The 19,644-nt window shown below is 47.6% G+C and overlaps 1 protein-coding gene and 1 pseudogene across 1 annotated transcript in view; both read left to right on the top strand.

Moving 5' to 3' along the window:
- LOC147702706 (uncharacterized) overlaps positions 1–19,644 on the top strand; it is a 165,983-nt gene that overhangs the window by 48,675 nt on the left and 97,664 nt on the right. The gene's annotated exons all lie outside the window — the stretch shown is intronic.
- On the top strand, positions 14,873–18,210 carry LOC147702708 (protocadherin gamma-C4 pseudogene; annotated as a pseudogene).

Raw genomic sequence — 19,644 nt, 5'->3', positions numbered from 1 at the left:
TTCCTTAATCCCAAATCCTTTTGAAGAGATCTCCTTCTTCCTCAAACTCTGTGTTCTAATCTTTCAAATTACTTTGAAGAAAACAGTCTTCTCATCCAGGGGAGTTTAAATAAGCATCTCAGCAGGGTACTTATCCCTCCAGGTCCTGGACAGGGCTCACTACCATCGAAGACTGTTTGGCCGCCTTTCAGGACACTTTTCTCTAGCAGTCAGAGTGAGCTCTTCTGTGCTGCAAATCGGGTTCCCCTTTAGACCCCTGTCCTCCCACAGTCCTTCAAGAAGCTCCTGAAGTTATTAATCCTGATAACAATTACATTATGAATGTTTCCCTCACCTCTGGTTCCAGTGTCAGGGAAACTGGCTGTGGTCAAACCACTATGAAAAAAATGCAATTGCCTAACCAAAAATCCTTATTTAATTTTACACCCAACCTGCTTCTTCCTACCCCAGCTAAGATGCTAGAATATTTGGTCTAGACTAGTTAATGGATTTCCCTGAAAATTCTGGCAGCTTTCACCCTTTTCAATCAGGCCTCTGCACTACACCGAGACAACACTGCTAGAAGTCTCTTAGACGATCAAATTTACGTTGGACAAAGGTCGGAATGCTATTTTGATTCTTCTGATCTGTCCGCAGCATTTGACACCATAGCTCACTTCATTTTTCTCCAGCTACACTGAGAAGTTGGTATCTGCAGACAGACCCTGACCTGGTTACAGTCGTTTCTTGAGAACAGGAAACAAGGTTATATCTATTGGTCAGTTTTTCTCACACAAAAAAACTTCGAATGTTGGTGCTCTTCAAGGCTCAGCATTGAATCCGACCATTTTCAGAGTTTACCTATCTCCTCTAATGTCTCCTATCGATTCTTTTGATATCCTGTCTACATCATATGTTGACAATACCCAGTTGGTTTTGTCTTTAGATAAAAATTCTTCTGGCTCTGAGCTCAATTTTTAAAACTCTTTTTAAAGTACCATCCATTGGATGGAACTTAATTTCCTGAAATGTAATACCAACAAGATAGATATTTGTTTTATAAGGTCTGGATAATTTATTTTCTCCTATAACGTGCACAATTTTGTAACAATTTTTATTAACTGAAACAAATAAACATATTCATTCACACATTATGTTCTCCTCAGTTTGAGTGACCTGACCATTTCCTGTCTCCTCCCTCTCAAATGTAAATGTGTGTGTCTTGTAAAGCGCACTGCTACCCGGAGGCGTCCTGGCACTATAGACCCCTGGGGAACCCGTCCTGGCTTTCCCTGTGAGATCTTCCCTCCTGGGTATCTCCAAGGTGAAACCAGGCATCCCCGGCGTTTGTGGGGGGCCGTTGTGGAGATGAGCCAAGCTAATGCCCAGAGTTGAGTGTGATCCCTGGTATGAGTAGGCACCGAGGCGAGAATTATCGAGTCCGCTGACCCTGGTTCACGACCCTGCCACGTCCGGAATTGAACCCTGGTCCTGGGAATTGAACCCTGGTCCCGGGCCGTCCTCTGCTTCCAGGTCTGCCGCCTCTAACCAGTGAGCCACACCACTCCACTATCAAAGTGGCTCACAATCTAGGTGTCAAATTTGTTTGCTCACTCTTTTTTTTCACTCAAGTATTACCTGTCTCTTGTACTTGTTTTTCCCTGACCACATTATTACAGAAATTCTTTGAATGCCTTCCTCTGACAGCAAGGAAAACTGTAGTTCTTGCACTGTAATAGCTTATGTTTTGGAATTTTTAAGCATCTAGTACATCAACTTCAAGTGGTCAAAAATTCTGCAGTCAGACTAGTTTTAAAACTCACACGCAATAGCTCAGTTTCTCAGGGATTAAAGAAACTGAATTGGCTTCCGGTCCACAAGCGGATTCTTTTTGAGACTGACTTTGCTCTTCAGAGCCTTCAACCTTTCCAGCCTTTTCTATCTTTGGGAGTGTTATAAACATTTCAAGCCTTGAAAAACCTTGAGATCTTCTAACCTATATTTGATAGTCATTCCTGTTTTCAAATGCAAAACAAATGGTGGCAGATCTCTTGCTGTACTGGGGTCCAAAATCTGGAATCGGCTTCCTGTCCCACTCAGATTTACCAACACTGAAACAGAATTCAGCAAACTTCTCAAATCCTGGCTTTTCTCTCCCGCCAACGATTCCTGCAGGCATCTGACCGACTGATTTTAAGGTTTCACTTTACTTCCTTCGGGTTGGAATACTACAGTGGAGAAGTGTGGCTCAATGGTTAGAGCGGCAGACCCTGATGCAGAGGTCTAGCCCGGGACTAGGGTTCAATTCCCCGCTTGGCGGGTCTTGGGCTCAAAATTCCACGGACCTGATAATGCTCGCCTCGGTGCCTATTCTAATCAAGGAGTCCCACTCTGCAACTCTGGGCAATAGCTTGCTTAATCTCCACAACGGCCCCAATAACGCTAAGGATGCCTGGCCTCTACCCTGGGGGTGCCCAGGAGTGGACGCCTCACAGGGAAAGCCAGGACTGGTTCCACAGCGGTATTCGTACAAGCGCCTTGAGACCCTTGCGGGTGAGTAGTGCGCTATACAAGTATCAATTTACATTTACAGTCTTCTGTTAGCTGATGCTTTATTATTTTTGTTGCTGAGCTAGCGCTATGATGCTCCGTCTTGACTGATAGTGCTCTTTATAAATACCTCCTATCATATCTTAAGTTATGTAGGCCAATCTTTCATATTGAAATCAATTGTTCAAATGTGATTTCTTGCTATTTTCATAAGTGTATGTTTATTCAGCCATTCATCTGATTTTCTGAAGTCCAAAATCCCCCAATGCATTTTGGGGATTTTTTCTGATCTTAGATCTTAGTTTTCGCCTTCAGGATGATTGCATTTATGATCCTGCAGTCTCAAAGCCCTAGGGATTTTCATTGATTTACATAATACTATTGACTTTGGGGCATGAAACTGTACCAACATTTTGAGATAATTTGCACCTTTTGAGCCCTTTGGCAAAATGTATTTCCCGAAATACATATGGGCATGATGGATATAAACCAAGGGAGCTATTCACGTAAGTTCTTAAAATTGAATGGATAGTTGAATAAACGCACACTAATATGAATACCAAGAAAATAGATTTGAACATATTTATTTCAAGATAAAAGGTTGGCTTAGACTAAGAATGGTGCAGTTATATAACTAACCAGGATGTTTTGGTAATGTATTTCTATGGACAATTGCAGCCCACAGCTAAAGGGGCCTTCTACTACCAACCCGCTAAGTTGGAATGAATATTTGGACTAGGCATCCTTCATAACCACAGGTTGTGAATATTTCAAGGTATTTCCGAGTGTACCCTGAGTGCCTTAACGTATCTTAGTAAGTCAGTGAGTGTGTGGAAGAATCTGTAGCCTGCGGATCACATGTTCAACTCTGGGCATGGTTGGATAAGCACCACGCAAAGAGGTAATTGTGAGATTCCGTGACCGGTAGACACCTCTTAGCTTCGGGGCATGACCAGTCCTGTGCATCGTTCTGAAGTCCGTAAAATGAGTAACCATTAAGGTAGAGAATAAAACAATTGTAATACTCATGGCAGACCATTTGCTTGAATGAAAAGCCTTGTGGTGGATAATTTTAGAATGTGAAGCGTTTTAGAGATCTCTAACTTTTTTTAAAAAAAAATCTTGTAGGTCAGGGTCAAAGTCAGCCCCATGGTACTTGAATGAATAATAAGCATAATAATATTGCAGTTGGCATTGTCCAGGAACGAAGTGATGGGAAACAGTCAGTTATTTGTCTAGTGTCTTTCATTAATCCTTTTATCCTTCTGAAACGCTTAAGATGGCTACCACCTTCAAGGTGTGTAACACTGCACCAGGAAAACAACATTTTAGTGCAGCACACAGAGATTTCCTCATTGAAGGAGTCCACATTCGAAAACACGGAGTATATGTTGCTTTGTTATTGGGAAAATGCAACAGGATATTAAGCATTTAGCCCTGTATGTGAGACTTTATATTTGGTGAGTAGAGGAAGGCAGAATCTGTTCCAATTTAGCCACATTTCTGTTTACACAGATGATTTTTGAAGGCTACTAGTTTTACCAGCGGTGCTTCCTGAGTTGGAAAGAAATTTGGCTGGGTTGCATACATGTCAACATTTTAGACCAGGAAAGTGGGTGATTTTGAAAAAAAATAAAAACGTTGGGAATGTATTTTTCCCCATTGACTTCTACTGAAACCAATGCAATGCGAGAGACAGCTAAAATAGTCATTTTTTGTTTCAAAAGTCGGGAGTCTCCTGCCTAAATTGCGTCTGTTAGCATGTATGGGGGTTTAAAGATTATGATTCTTAGAACATTCAGGAAATTCAGTCTCTGTCTGGACTAATTGGAACTAGGCCGGCTGATGCAAATGAGAATCTCAGAAGATGAGTATTGTCAAACCTAAATATCATGACCATGATAGATCTAGAAAAAACTGACTTTTATGATGTATCTCTGACACATGGTGCCAGATGTTAATGAAATGTTTGTAGCAGTTGGAGGTCTGTTAGCGCTTCTGTGGCTCACCTATGCCATGAGGTCCAGAAGGATCTGCAGAGGGCTGTTTCCAAGATAGAGATGTCAATAATGTGATACATTTAGAAATGTCACCTAACTTGTGATTCCTCTTCAAATAGTTCAAAAACAATTCATTATTATTAACTCCTGACAATTTGGACAGCAGGCCTTTATGTATATTAGAATTCAAGACAATTAACATCTGGGTAGGCCTCAGTTGAACACATATTTGAGAAGTCTAAATACTGCAAGTCTTAATGGTGATGCCTCTCCCTTCCCTCTGTGCTGTCACAATGTCTTCACAGAAGCAAACCATGACGAGGTTATTTGTCCAGAGTTGATTTTGAGGTTGATTTGCTATTGGAAGAGGGTAATCATTTCTGTTTTCATTAGGTTAAGTAAGAGGTGGAAAATAACATCCAGGATGTTATGCTGAAAAGGCTGGATTTTCGGTTATGAATGTCAACCACTAACACCACTTTGATGTAAAGAGTTGGCTGTTCGTATTCTGATAGATGGGGACCTATTTGGTTGATGGGCAGGAAAGGGATCCATGTGGTGGTTGAAAATCCTAGAGAGAGGGGGGTAGCCACGTTATACACATGTATTAGCGGATGAGCAGATTTGTTTTGGAGGAATTGGTGGTGGTTTGGAATTGAAGAGACATCTGTCCAGGTCTTTCCCTTACATAACATGTGTATTTGTAAACGCATGTTCACCCAAGGGTATCTTGACGCTGAATAACAGATGTTTGTTACCCAACTAAATGGTACTCGTTACATCAACCTCAGAAGGATGAAAGGCTGAGTGGACCCATCTTAGTCAGATTAATAGGACTGGGGCAGTTTGTTAATGAATCCATGGTTGGAGTTGAATGGCAAATGTTGTTCTTATGTTACTGTTTATTGGAGGGTGCAGTGGCCTTGCTGGCCCTCTCATGCCAGCATCCTTTCCATCTCCACTGTAAAGCCCTGCTCTCAGTTCTGTATCCACACTCGCCCATCATACCCCTCTGCCGCACTGTTATTCATCACGCCCATGCTTTGTAACTAGATGCATGCTATATAAGCCACATAGTTTAGTTACCTGCATGGAGAAGACGTTAATCCACTTTGCAGGGTTTCAGTTGTATTTTTCTTTTAAGTAAGAAATTAATCTACTTGATGTAAGAGGGAAAGTGACTTGAGAGAAAGAGCTACAACTTTCTCGAACCGAGGCAAGTATTGCCAGGGGAGGGGGTGTTCATAAGTAGCAGCTCTGAAGGTTGATTTCCATGTTGAGGGGTGGAAAAGCACCCCAGTTATGTCTATGGTGAGGAGGGGTGCAGGGCTTTAAGTGGGCTGGGTCTCACCGGGTCTGAGCACCGGCAGTTTTATAAAGGTGGCCTCGAAACGGGTCTTTATTGGGCTCTGTTTTGTGCCTTGGCACAAGCAGTCCGTTTTTTTCCGGACTGCAATGACAGCAGGCACATCATGTGCGCATGCTCACACTGTCACTTCTCACTGTGGAGAAGTTACGGCATGACGTCATGCCAGGTAAGCTTTGTAGGGGAAGGGACATCCTTTAAAGAGTCATTTTCTCTCTGGATTTCCCTTCTCTTTTTGAAACTCAGGAGCAGCAACATTATTGTGGTGTCACCAGGGCTTTATGTGAAAGCTTTTCCAATATTATATACATGGCACAGTTGCTGCTTATTTATCTTATGCAACTAACAACCATTGACAAAGCCAATAGTCGTGGCTTGTTGTAGGTATGAAGTTACTTGTTGTAGCATATATCTGGATGCAATTACAGAAACAGCAAAATGCATCTCTGGCAGCACGCGATGCTTTGCACAAATTTTTAGATTCCATGTTTTTAAGCCACGCCTCTTTGTGAGACCCCTCCCTCCCCCTATCCCCCCGTTTTCTCATCCCACTTAAAGCCCTGGTGGGGTGTTAATTACTATGGTACTTTTTAAATGTAGGTTATAGTTCACCCTCATCTTGTTGGATTTGCCAATTAAAAATCTGTTGGTGGCAGTAGATGTCTCCAGTGTAAATCAAGTGGGGAGGAAAAAAGAATGATTAAATGGCATGCTGTAGTCAGTGTGCACCACTCAAGACACTGCTATAAAGTACATTATTAGCTTCTGAGTAACGTAGAAGTGAGTTATGTTGTTTTTATTAAGATGATTTACAACTTCCTAAGTAATTTCATTTTAGAATTTATATATGTTAATCTGTTTTCTGGTCTAGTTTGGCCGAACAAGAGCACTAAGGTACTCTGCCAAAGTGACACAGCCGATCATGAATTAAAGTCTGTGCCTATATTTTCATACCATTGCCATCTTATACTTTCTTTTAACCCCTTCGATGCGGCCGCTTTTTTTCCCGTGTGCGGCCGCTGGCCGAACACGGGCGGGCCATGACGAACCCCAGCCGTCATCAGCACACGAGCACTGTAGTGCATGACGGCTGGGGTTCGTCACCAGCATGGAAGGGGTTAAAGTAATGGCATATTCAATTACACCATTACAAAAAGAAATATTTGCATTGGCCGATCATACTAGTCTGTGTCATATTAGTGCTTTACACTATATAAGTGCCTCTTTAGTGGTTTACTCCCACTTTGCAATGGACACAGCTCTAGAGCGTTTCAAGTGTGTGTGTGTGTGTGTGTGTGTTTTTTTTATACGTAATAGGTAGGCATATTTTACCCTTAACAAAGAACTTGCAATTTGCTGCAGCTAAACTCGTGTACCACTTGTTATAAAGTGGGACTGAGACAGATGTTCTCCACCCAAAGCTTGGGCTGACATGCTGCTTTTATTTAGTGCCTGTGGTCTTGCACTAGTGACCAACGAAGAACAGTTTACTATATTTTTCTCAGTGGCTAGACATTGACTCTTCTTGGGTAAAGAGATGCACAAACTGCACTTCTTGGGTACAGAGATGCACAAACTACACATAAAGTGGTGGTAGCCAGAATGGCATGTGCTGCCCTTGAGTTGTCCTGTGTTAACTCATGCTCTGATTTTGGTACCCTGCTCACACGTGAGGTAAGCAGCAGAAGAAACAGAGCGTAAATAGGGCTCTTAGATTTAAACACTCGCTGCTGAGATGTGCATTGACCTGAAGATCAACATTTCAGTTCCCGAAAGGCCATCTGAACATTCCATGCTCCTGAGGTTGCTGATTTGAGGACCATTAAAGTTCTAGAATGCTCAGTGCTCTAAATGGGCCGCCACTGCCTCGTGCTGAGTACTAGCACTGTTTTATTTTGAGAGGGAGATTACCGGCACTTCTCAAGAGAGACGTAATACTTTTAATTGAAGAGTACCGCCACTTCTCAGAAACAAGCAGGTACTCTGTCACAGAGTACCTGCACTTATATTTTTCCATTTCAAGCACTGGTAACACCCATTATTTACTGTGTCTACACATGGAAAATGTGAGGCAGGATATTAGCCAGGCGATGTTGTGGGAGTTGAAGAGTGTGTGTTTACTTCAAGTTTCTCAAAAATGCTCATATAGTGTGCTTTTCATGACTGAATTGAAGGAAAACCCAGCATTGTTTTAAGTGCATCTTTCTAGAAAGGCACTTTACAGACTGCCCGATTCTTACATGCTCTAAATAGAATGTGTTCAATAGTATTTCTCTGTCTTCCAGGAACCTTCCCGTTATAAACCAAGTCTGCATTTCCAGGTGGTTGTCAGGCAAATGGATGCGCGCTGTTAAAACCTATTCTGAGAAGCCTTCACTGGTTGCCCATGGCAGCAGTAATTCCATGTTAAGCTCTAATCTTAGTGAATAAAGGACGACAGGAGAAAAGTCTTCGTGTAAAAGAACAATGCTCTCCCTACTTGATGTGTGACAACCTAAATCTTCCCACCCAAATACCCTACGTCTTGTGTAGTTTTATGAGGAGCTGCGTGCATGGGTTGGGTTTGTAGGCCAGGAATGTTTTCCTCTTGCAGCCGAAGCTAGAGAAAATGGCATTGATTTTTCAAGTTATTGAAAGCGTCTACTTAGTGATGAACTGTAGACTTCTTCGTGAAATCTTCAGCATGTGCATAAAGCCAATTACAAATCTCTGTAGGTTCTGTGCAGAGCTACTTCGTTGTTCTAATACACATAATACTGTCTCTATGATCATTTAACATCTCTTATAAAACAAAAAGCAGTTTCATACTTGAACGTCTTAGTGCTGTCACCAAATAGATCACAGAGAGCTTTATTGGAAGTTAACCCATTTTGCCACCAAGAAGTGGGTATGCCATTTTTCGAGATGGTGCCTATATTTGAACATACCGGAGTTTTTATTCAAAGTCTTCTATGACCTGTAGCCCACAGAAATGGGTCAGTGGTTTATATCTGGTTAGAGCGGGTTTGTTTTTCCAGCGGTAGCAGCGGCCTAATTGTGTGAATAGGTGTTTGAGTTTTGAAGTGAACTTTTCCTCCAAAGAGGGTTTGGTCCTTGCTTAAATGCGAGCTTCCATGAAATCGAAGTTTTAATATGGCCCTGCATTTATATCCTCTCCGCAGTGTTGACTAACAACATATTGTCAAACTGAGTTAAGAGTAGTAAATCAATACTTCCTCTTATATGCTTAATGCTGATATGTTGGAAGTGGACATGTGCATGTTGATATTCTTGACCTTGATGCTGGGACATGTAACCATTTAACTTGAATATCTCTGAATATTGCTTACGATGACCCAGACGCCCTCCCTTTTATAAACACACACACCCGTTGAAACCCATTCCCCACAGTCACAACCCACACACACACTAAAAGTGCACACATGGTTAACATGAATTCACAGTACTGCGCAGGCATGTGCCCATCAGACCTTGCGTCTAGAGGAGCAGTTCGAACTGATGAGGTCATGGAGTTGTAGCGTCTGAGTCTCTCAAACCATTTGCACAAAAAGTGTCTTACCACATGAAAATCCTATACGAGTATTTTCACAAGACCAAATCTCATTGCACATATGAAAAATGCACACCTGCTTGATGAACTTTTCCGCATGAGTAGGTCTGGGTTAGAGGAGGAAGGATATACTCTAGGAGCGTTTTATTTGTCCAGCTTAAATAAAAAAAAAATTAGAAGTGCACTCAAGTTTGCAACTTACTGGTATTTACAAAGATCTTCATGGCGTTGCTATCCTGGATGCATATGCGATAATATTCCTTCAATTAGCACTCAAAAGAATGTTTATAAGGTGGGAAATGGTGGGTCCCTATGTTTCATAATGAGGTGGCCATAGAGAAAACCGTGTTCCTGCTAGGAAAAAAAATTGCTTTTAAAGTGCAAAGCGCACCATAAATGAGAGTTCCCGGTTGTGTGTACATGTTGTTCCATCTTTTTTTGCAATTTTCCAGAACATTTGCCTATTTTGGCATTCTGGGGTAGTGTCCGATCTAAGGCACTTCCAGGATGGCAGCACATGGGCTCCTCTGCAGAGCTCTGGGCCACTGCGGGGAAATGGGCGACCCTAAAAGGTCTTCTCCCGGACTGTCTTTGTCTGTTAAATCTTAAAGAGGGGTCCATAAGCTCCGTATATTGCTGCCTAGGTTGTTCAGGTGGCTGAGATCTCTCTGGCGTGTCCCGTCAATCCCTTGTTCTAAAGGGGGGTGGCACCTGAAATTGGTTGGGGTTCTTGAAGGGTCACCGAACCAGTGCTTCTGAACGTATGCAAAGTCAGACAGCAAGCCTCTGAGCTCCGTGGCATGCAGAAGGCCTCTGGACTCCAACAATCCACTGGGGGCTGTCAGTAGCCATTCACAGAGGTAGAATGGTTTTCCTCCCTCCCCCTCCCCCGTTAGAGATTGGCAGGTCGTGGCAGAGTGCTGTGACTATCTTGAGGCAGCACCTAACTGCCAGCCAGGATCATTAATGCTGCTATGAATATGGCATATTGGCGAGCTGTGATCAATAGCCACTGCGATGACCCATATATTCATATAGGAATGTAGGTCAGTCTCTACCAGGCATTAACACGGTGCCTGTGACCACAGGAGATGAGTGATATTTAAAGCAAGTTAAACTATCCAGTCATATAAGATCACATTAGTCAGCCTGGCCGCGTGTAGACGTATTTGTTGAGACGTTTAAAGAAGTGTATGAAAGTTGCTTCAGGCACCCATCGATGCAGCTGATCAGTAATTAAAGCAAATATGTTGTGACATGTGCACACTGCATTATTAGACTCCTGACTCGCAGGGCGCCCCTCCTTAAAGCGCCTCCTCCGCCTGGCTGCACATGTTTGCAGTGTTAAACGTATTTACAAACATGAGGTTTGAGTCGGCGCCAGCTGCTGCTCTCTCGGGGCTGCATAAACTGGGCTAGAAGATTGAAAACGGAAAGGTTATTGCTCGGCAAAAGAAGCAGTGTGTGGTGTGACCGTGCATGCATTTTAACTCTAACATGACTGCAGATGAAAGCATTGCAGCCGAGTTGCACGTTCCTCTGGTGCGCTGCCATGGTGTGTTTCAGTGGCACGCATGCGCGGCTCTAGCAGCTGAAACTGCAAATCTTGACAGTGTAGGAGGACTGAGTTGGTAAAGTTTGGCAGGTGTTTCAAGCGTGGACAATAGCGAGCCCTCATTGGCCGAGAGGTACCAGGCTGTCCTCCAATCCAAGGCCTGGCTGTGATCACATCTGCTGGTGTGCTGTTTACGGCCCTGCCCTGCCTCTCCCACCTGGCAGCACCTTGGACAGCGGGGAGGCGCCTACAGCTCCCCGGGCGCCAGGACCGGTTTCGCAGCTCCGGTACTGACACCCCAGCTCTTTGCTGCACTTAAAATACGAAGGAAAAAAACGCATTTAGGGACAACCGCCTTGGTCATGGGGCCAAAGGCCACTAAGCGTCCTTGGAGATGGCAAGTAACCGGCTTGTGCTGCCCCGCTCTGCGTGGCCTCGTTGGGCTGCCTTCCGGTGCTAGCAGGCGCGTTTCTGAAGTCTACAACGTATGACGACCAAATAGTAAAGATTCCCTCCGCATATTCTGGAAATGGGGCACGGAGTCACCGAGCGGGCTTGGCGGTGGCAGGTCCTGTGCCTCCTCTCCCTCTGGGGCGGGGTCTGTGCTCAGCTCCGGTACTCGGTGCTGGAGGAGGCAGAGCCGGGGACAGTCGTGGGGAACGTGGCCCTGGATCTCGGCTTGGCCCTGGGGGACATTTCAGGGCGCAGGCTGAGACTTGGGTCCCTGGCAGGCAGGAAGCACTTTGCCCTGGACCCTGGGAATGGCTCCTTGCTGGTGAGTGAACCCATAGACCGGGAGAGCCTGTGCGGCTCCGCGGGGCGCTGCCTGCTGTCCGCCGAGCTGATGGTGGACAGCCCCCTGGAGCTCTTCCGCCTGGAGGTGGAGGTGCTGGATGAGAATGACCACGCACCCCGCTTTCCCAGCGCACGTCACGTTGTGAGGGTCACAGAGCTAGTGACGATGCCAGGTGCGCGGTTCCCTCTCGAGAGCGCCCAGGACCCGGATGTGGGCGCCAACAGCATCCAGGAGTACCGGCTCGATCCAAGCCCGGACTTCTCTCTGAGCACGAGGCGGCGCAAGGACGGGGCCCTGCTCCCGGAGCTGGTCCTAGATGCAATCCTAGACCGAGAAGAGCGAGCCGAGCATCACCTGATCCTAACGGCCCTAGACGGGGGCGACCCACCGAAGTCCGGAAGAACCAACATCACCGTCCTGGTACTGGACGTCAATGACAACGCCCCCGCCTTTGAGCATGCAGTCTACAGGGCCAGCCTGCCTGAAAACGGCCCCGTGAACGCGCTGCTCGTCACACTCCACGCCACAGACCGAGATGGGGGTCCGGATGGGGAGATAGAGTACACGTTCGACGAGCACACCCCGGGGGCGGTGGACGGCCTGTTCTACCTCGACCCGCACACCGGGGAGATTCGAGTCCGAGGTCCGGTAGATTTCGAAGAGACCAGCTTCTATGAAATTTCAGTGAGGGCCAGGGACCACGGGGTGCCTGAACTGGAGGGGCGCTGCGCTGTCCACGTGACCATAGAAGACGCCAATGACAACGCGCCAGTCCTTCTGGTGAAGTCACTGGCACCCTCTGTGCCGGAGAACACCCCGGTGGGCACTGCTGTGGGGCTCTTCCGGGTCACAGACCAGGACTCGGGTCGCAATGGAGAGATTCGCTTAGAAATCCCCCCAAACCTGCCATTCCAGATCAGAGCGTTTGAAAACCACCACTCTCTCGTCACTTCCGGGGTCTTGGACAGAGAAGTAGTTTCTCAGTATTCCATTGAATTGACTGCCAGGGATCTGGGGACCCCTCCATTGCAAACCCGATCAACAATCACCCTAAATATTTCGGATGTTAATGATAACCCCCCTCTTTTCTCTCAGCTGAACTACGAGGCCTATGTACAAGAAAACAATGAGCCTCACACATTTTTATGCTCCGTTTCTGCTTCTGATCTGGATGAAGCTGACAATTCACATCTATCTTATTCTGTTATAGAAAGTCACCCTCCTGGCCCCTTTACCTCTTCACATATTTACATAAATCCACAAAGTGGGGACATTTATGCAAGGCAGTCCTTTGACTATGAAATCCTCCAGGTTTTGCACATTTCTATGATGGTGGAAGATGCTGGTTCCCCAAAGCTCAGGAGCAATACCTCTGTTCGCATCTTTGTTCTAGACCAGAACGACAATCCTCCCTCCATTTTATATCCAGTAACTTCCAAAGAGCGAATTGCAGACCAGAAAATCCCTCGATCTGTACCTGGCGGATACCTGGTCAGTAAAGTGACTGCAGTGGATCCAGACTCTGGATACAATGCTTGGCTCTCCTACTCGATTCTCCAATCTACGAATAGCTCTTTGTTTCGGATAACGCCATACACAGGGGAAATTCGAACTATTCGTCAGTTTACTGACAGCGATGCCTCTGAGCAGAGTGTTGTCATCCTAATCAAGGACTCTGGCCAGCCACCCCTGTCGACCACTGTTACAGTGGTTTTATCATTTGGGGATGGCGTGCACGAGAAGGGTCCCATGACTCACTCATTATTCCCACACATAGATCACAAACCCCAAATGACCCAATATCTAATTATCTCTCTCCTGGTAATCATCCTGATTGCCTTTGTCACTTTCATGGTGCTGTGTGCCAAGTGGTTTAGAAAAGGAGCCAACCTCACCTTTCTCTGCTGCCCAGGAAGGAAGCAGCCTGGGTCATATCCCAGCCATCCACAATTGGCTCTTCCCCTAAATGAAGATGGCATGGCCGTCAAGTATATGGAGGTCAGCTTGGGTCCCGCAGAAACGCCAAAGCAGAATCACAGGACGCGTGCTTCTCTAGGCCCAGAGGCCAAGGATTTCGATGTTTTGAGACCACTGAACTTCCCACAGCTGAAGGACATGGTGAATGCGTCAGATACACTGCTGTTTGGCACTGCTAGACCGAGGGATCTTCAACAGGTGAGACCGTGCTTGCCTGGCCATGAATAATGCTTAAAAACATGTCCGCTGCGATCACATGTGGTTTACACTATAAGAGATGCTGTGAGGGAATGATGAGAAATACTGCCACCAGGTTATCTATTATTATTATATGGTCATTGGGAATTGCATGTGCATTGCTCTCTTGTGTCAAATAGGAAAATATATGTTCAGCCAAAATGTTAGCATATTGAGAAGCCATGCAGATATTTGATTTCATGTAGAGCTGTAAAATGAAATATGTGGGTATATGGTCAACTAATGTAATTGGAAAAGTCATTTGGCAGTATCGGCATTTGCAAAGAACCGAGGTTAAAAGTACATGAAGGTAAGATGCGTGTGCGAGCTAGAGAAACATAGATAACCATAGAAGGGCAAATTGCATTCTAACTGGATTGTAGATTGTGTGGTTTTTCCAGCTCATAAAAATTAAAATCACGTTTGTTTAACCAGTATTTTGACGGCAATTTAAATGCAAGCATCTTTTAAACATATTAAGCAAAGTGGTAGCAAAGAAATGCTGACCATAACATTGCACTTTAATGCTAGCTTCCAGTGCTCGAGAAATGCCTTTCACAACGCGGCTGCGTGCTCTGTGCTTTTGAAGTGCTGCTGGAGGCGGGAGGGAAATGAAGGTTTCACTTCCGTGCGCTGTATGACAGGCTCTGCTCTCCGTGTGTTAGAACCCAGCAAGTCGGGCTCTGCTCTACTTGTGTTGGTAGACCTAGCAGAACCACACGCGATTGGTTAAAAGAGAAGGCTCCAGAAGCCAATGAGTAGCTATCGGCGATCAGCAAAATATTTCCCTCCTCCTCTCCCCCGTCTGTTGCCAGCCAGAGACACCTCAGCATCTGCCTGCGAGAAAAACCCCACACCCCACACTGCACACCGTCTGATTGTATTTTCCCTTTCCCCCTCTCAGCCGCGCAGCCCGGCTTGCCTCTAATTGGACCGGTTTCCATCTTTGCAGTCTGCGGATGCAGGGGGCGGCGGGATGCTGCCGGAGCCGGGGACCCGGGCTGCTGTGATGGCTGCAGCACTACGGCTGCTTCCCTTCTGCATGCTCTACGGCTTCTGCGAGGCACAGATTCATTACTCCATCCCCGAGGAGCTGAAGCGAGGCGCCTTCGTGGGCAACATTGCCAAGGACCTGGGGACAGACGTGGCCAAGCTGACGGCCGCCCACCTGCAGGTGCTGTCGGACTCCGACTCGCAGTACTTCTCTGTCAATGTGAACACAGGCGTGATCACTGTCAACGACAGGATTGACCGGGAGCAGCTCTGTGGCCAGAGCTCCCAGTGCCTGCTCAACCTCAAGCTGGCCATCGAGAACCCGGTGGAGGTGTACAGCATCGAGGTGGAGATCCTAGATGTCAACGACAACCCGCCCCGCTTTCAGAGCAGCGAGTTTACCCTGAATGTCAATGAACTAGCGTCCCCTGGCGTCCGCTTTCAGGTGCAGAACGCGCAGGATCCGGATACCGGCTCCAACTCCCTGCAGACCTATCACCTGAGCCCCAACGAGAACTTCTCCCTCAAGGTGAAGACTCGCGCGGACGGCAACAAGTTCCCCGAGCTGGTGCTGGAGCGGGCCCTGGACAGGGAGCAGAGGGCCGTCCACCATCTTGTGCTCACAGCGGAAGATGGCGGCTTTGCTCGCAGGTCCAGCACGCTGAACATCACCGTCAATGTCCTGGATTTCAATGACAACCACCCGGTGTTTGACAAGCCGTCCTACACCGCCCGCCTGGTGGAGAACGCCTCCAAGGGGGTCCTGGTCATCACCCTGAACGCCACGGACTCCGACGAAGGCCCCAACGGGGAGGTGGAGTACTCCTTCGGGAGCCACAACTCGGACGACCTGCTCAGCATCTTCACCATCAACAGCCAGACTGGGGAGATCCGGGTGGCCAGGAATCTCGACTTTGAGGACGTGAGCCTGTACGAGATCGACATCGAGGCCAAGGACAGGGGCTCCCCGCCCATGGAGGAGCACTGCACCGTCCTGGTGGAGATCGTGGACGTGAACGACAACAGGCCCGAGATCACGCTGGCATCCTTCGCCATGTCTATAGCCGAGGACTCCACTCCTGGCACCGTGGTGGCCGTGATCTACATCAAAGACAAGGACTCCGGCCAAAATGGCAAGGTGCACTGCTACCTCTCGAGCCACCTCCCCTTCATGCTGCGCAAGGACTCCGAGCACCAGTACTCGCTCATCACCAAGAACCAGCTGGACCGGGAGAGCATCCCCCAGTACAACTTCACCATCACCGCCACCGACCTGGGCAACCCTCCCCTGTCGGTGGAGAAGCAGCTCTCGGTGGTCGTGTCTGACGTCAACGACAACCCCCCGCAGTTCGTCCGGCCTTCCTATGAGGTGTTTCTCAAGGAGAACAACAAAGTGGGGGAGCTGCTGTGCACGGTGTCCGCCCTGGACCCAGACCTGGGCCAGAACGCGCTCCTTTCATACTCGATTTTGCGGGGCCCTGGCGACAACGCGGACACCACCGCCTTCCCGGTCTATATCAACTCCATGAACGGGCTGGTCTACGCCGAGCTCCCGTTTGACTATGAAAAGATTAGCTACTTCCGGTTCAAGGTGGAAGTCACAGATTCCGGCTCACCGCCGCTCACGCGCAGGACCACTGTGCACGTGTTCATTCTCGACCTGAACGACAACGTGCCCATCATCCTGTCGCCCAGTGTGGGCAAGGATTCGGATATTCGCTGCAGAATCCCGCGCTCGACGGGAGCAAAGAAGCTGGTGACCAAGATCACGGCGGTGGACCCGGATGCAGGCCGCAACGCCTGGGTGTCCTACCACCTGCTCCAGGCCACGGATGCCAAGCTGTTCAGCGTCAGCCTGAGGACAGGGGAGATCAGGACGACCCGTGCCCTCCACGACCAGGACGCCCCCCTGCAGGAACTGGTCATCATGATTAAAGACTCGGGGGAGCCGCCCCTCTCCACCTCGGTCACGGTACTCGTAGCCGTGGAAGACACGGGCCTGGAGGTCTTCCAGGGCTTGTATGACGCCCCCCCTCAGAAAGAGAAGTTCCCTAGTTTAACTGTCTATCTGATCATTTCCCTAGCGATCATATCTGTGATCGCTTTTATCGGCTTGGTGAGCCTCGGAATAGGCTGCTCGGGTAACAAGAAAGCGGGTAATTGTGGCGGGTGTTGCTTGAAAAAGCAGAGGCGGCCCATTGGCCAGAGCACGCCTTTCATCGAGCACGTCCAGTTGCACCACAGCCTGGGGCACGCGGTGATAGGGGTGCAGGTGAGCTCGACCGGAAATGTCCCGTCGGCTCCCTGTAGGTCGTGCATCTCACCTGTGTCCGACATCAGCGAGTTTATGTTCATGAAATCCTCCGCGGGCCCTGCCGGCTGCCCCCCTGCGGCCCCACTGCCCGAGCCCAGCTGCTCCAGTGCCCCCACTGAAGCCAGCGCCTTGGGCATGGAAGCCAAGGGCATGCTCCCTGCTGCCCAGGCACAGTCAGGCTTTTAGGAGAGGCCCAGCCTTATTCACTCATCCGTGTCCGCTCATGATTGTCTGAACTTGGTGAGAGTAGCTGTGTGTTTAAGCAGTGAAACTTGAATGTCATGACGTCATCCAGCCCATTTGTCCCACATTGACAGCAAACATCACTCATGAGATTTTGGAAGAGGCCCATCTGTGTATATTCGTTCAAACAGTTTTATACTCCTGATTCGCGTTCTGCTGTAGCTTGGTGTGCATTACGGCGTATAGTTGGCATGATCAGCCACTTAGGGATGCGGCCAGAAACTGGTTTCAGTTTCTCCGTCAGGCTGGCTACAGGCATGAGACGGACGTTCTTCTCCAGAATGTATTGCAAGATGTTGTGATATAAGACATCGTGCTGTGAGGATTGTATTAAAGTGAGGCCTATGTTGGTGCTGCTGTAGGGAATGTTTCAAATGCATTTTTGTACCTTTTACTTCCTGGCAGAGACTGTAGCCTCCTGTTAGTCAACAACTGCCGGGGTTAGTCGTAGACGGCAATGTGAGCTGACTTAAGTGTGAATTTGAGTGTAGTGTACTTTCTAAATATGCCTTATTGTAGTGTGTATTCGTCTAAGACGTGTATTGAATGTATATGGTCAGGTACTGACTTTAAATGTCCATGGTGTCATTGGAATATTACAGGGTATTGTTAGCGAGACAGATATTAAGCATGTGTCCTAAATATACAAATGGCTGCCAATGTCTTGGGTAGAGGTCTCCTCCTTGGCTGAGAGATAGTGGAGCGTCATCCAACCTGCTTGGTGCAATAAGCAGAGCAGGGTCTAGGCTCCTCCCCCTTGTAAAGTGATTAGTACTTCCAAGGAGGAGGCTGCGGGCAGATGGGCCCAGTGGCTGGTCTCAGCGCTCTGGGGAGGGGCCTGTGCCGGCCATCTTGAGTTAGAGGAAAAACTTCACTGGTGCGGATCCTCGCAGGAAGCCTATTGGTTGGTCTCATGCCTTCTTGGAGGGGATGCAGATAAAAAGGACCTCTTCCTTGCATCTCTGTTCAGCAGCCCCAGCAGTGGACAAGGTCCATGCGCTGTGGGCCCCATCTGGGGTTGGACGCCACCGCTGTTCTGGAGTATAGACTGAGGCCCAGCGTGGAGGTCAGACTATGGTACTAAGACTTTAATGTGGAGATCGGATGCCAGACTGTGAAGGAGAAGATGGCTAGAGACAGCTCCGTTCCTGGGAAACACCAGAGGTGTCATGCACACTACACGTAGTAACTGTCCAGGTGTCAAAACGTGAAGTGGACCCAGGCAAATACCAATGAGTGAGGGTGTCCTAAACCTGACCGCCTTCCCTCAAAACTGACTGTGAATGATCCTCAGGAGAGTAAGCGAATCCTTGTTAGAATAGGACCACCTGCTGTGCTGGTTCTTGGTGTCGGTGTGCGTCTGGTAAACCAGTCCACTTAAAAGCTTTTCTATTATAAAACCACTTTATATACTGGGTGGTTAAACTGAAAACCACCGAGTTTGGCGAGAGTCCACTTTTGATGAGATTGTATTCCGACGCTTCGAATGTCGAGCAGAGGGGTGCGCGGGGTGCTTGTATGCCCACACCCCTCCCGCTGGTGAGGTACATGCCAGAGACATATAGACTTGAACCAGCCCGTGTGTTACACAAGTTCTGCTAAAGACCAGGGTTTACAACAGTCGCCACGCGCCCGATGTAAACAAAAGCCGGGGCTGTGCATTCCAAAGATCCTCCCACCACTATCAGGGGTACATTTAGCACCCCAAAAACTCTCTGGGACTTTTACACCTCAAAGGTAGAGATTCTGGTAGGAGTGAAGCAATCCAACTGAAAACGTGGCATTACTATGTTTGAATTGCAAAAGATTAAAAACAAACACCGTCAACAGAGGAGGGTTTTGTCAGGTGGCATGTTTCTCTGTGGACCCCCTGCAGGTGGTAACCAACATGAGACCACCTCAAAGAAAGGCAGAGAAAGAGAACCGCCTGGAAAAGTCTGCTATGAATGGAAACCAACTCATCTTTTCTATGCTGTCTTCAACGAGTACATCCCGAAGGATGGCCTTTGCTGTGTATCATCTCTGTGGTTGTTGTTAGTAACAGTGTGTACTCACTGCAGGTGTGCTCCACTCGAGCCCTCCAG

Source organism: Lissotriton vulgaris, chromosome 7 (assembly GCF_964263255.1).
Source record: "Lissotriton vulgaris chromosome 7, aLisVul1.2, whole genome shotgun sequence".
Taxonomy (NCBI): Eukaryota; Metazoa; Chordata; class Amphibia; order Caudata; family Salamandridae; genus Lissotriton; species Lissotriton vulgaris.
The sequence above is the reverse complement of the archived record's forward strand: the minus strand, read 5'-3'. Positions and strand labels throughout refer to the sequence as shown.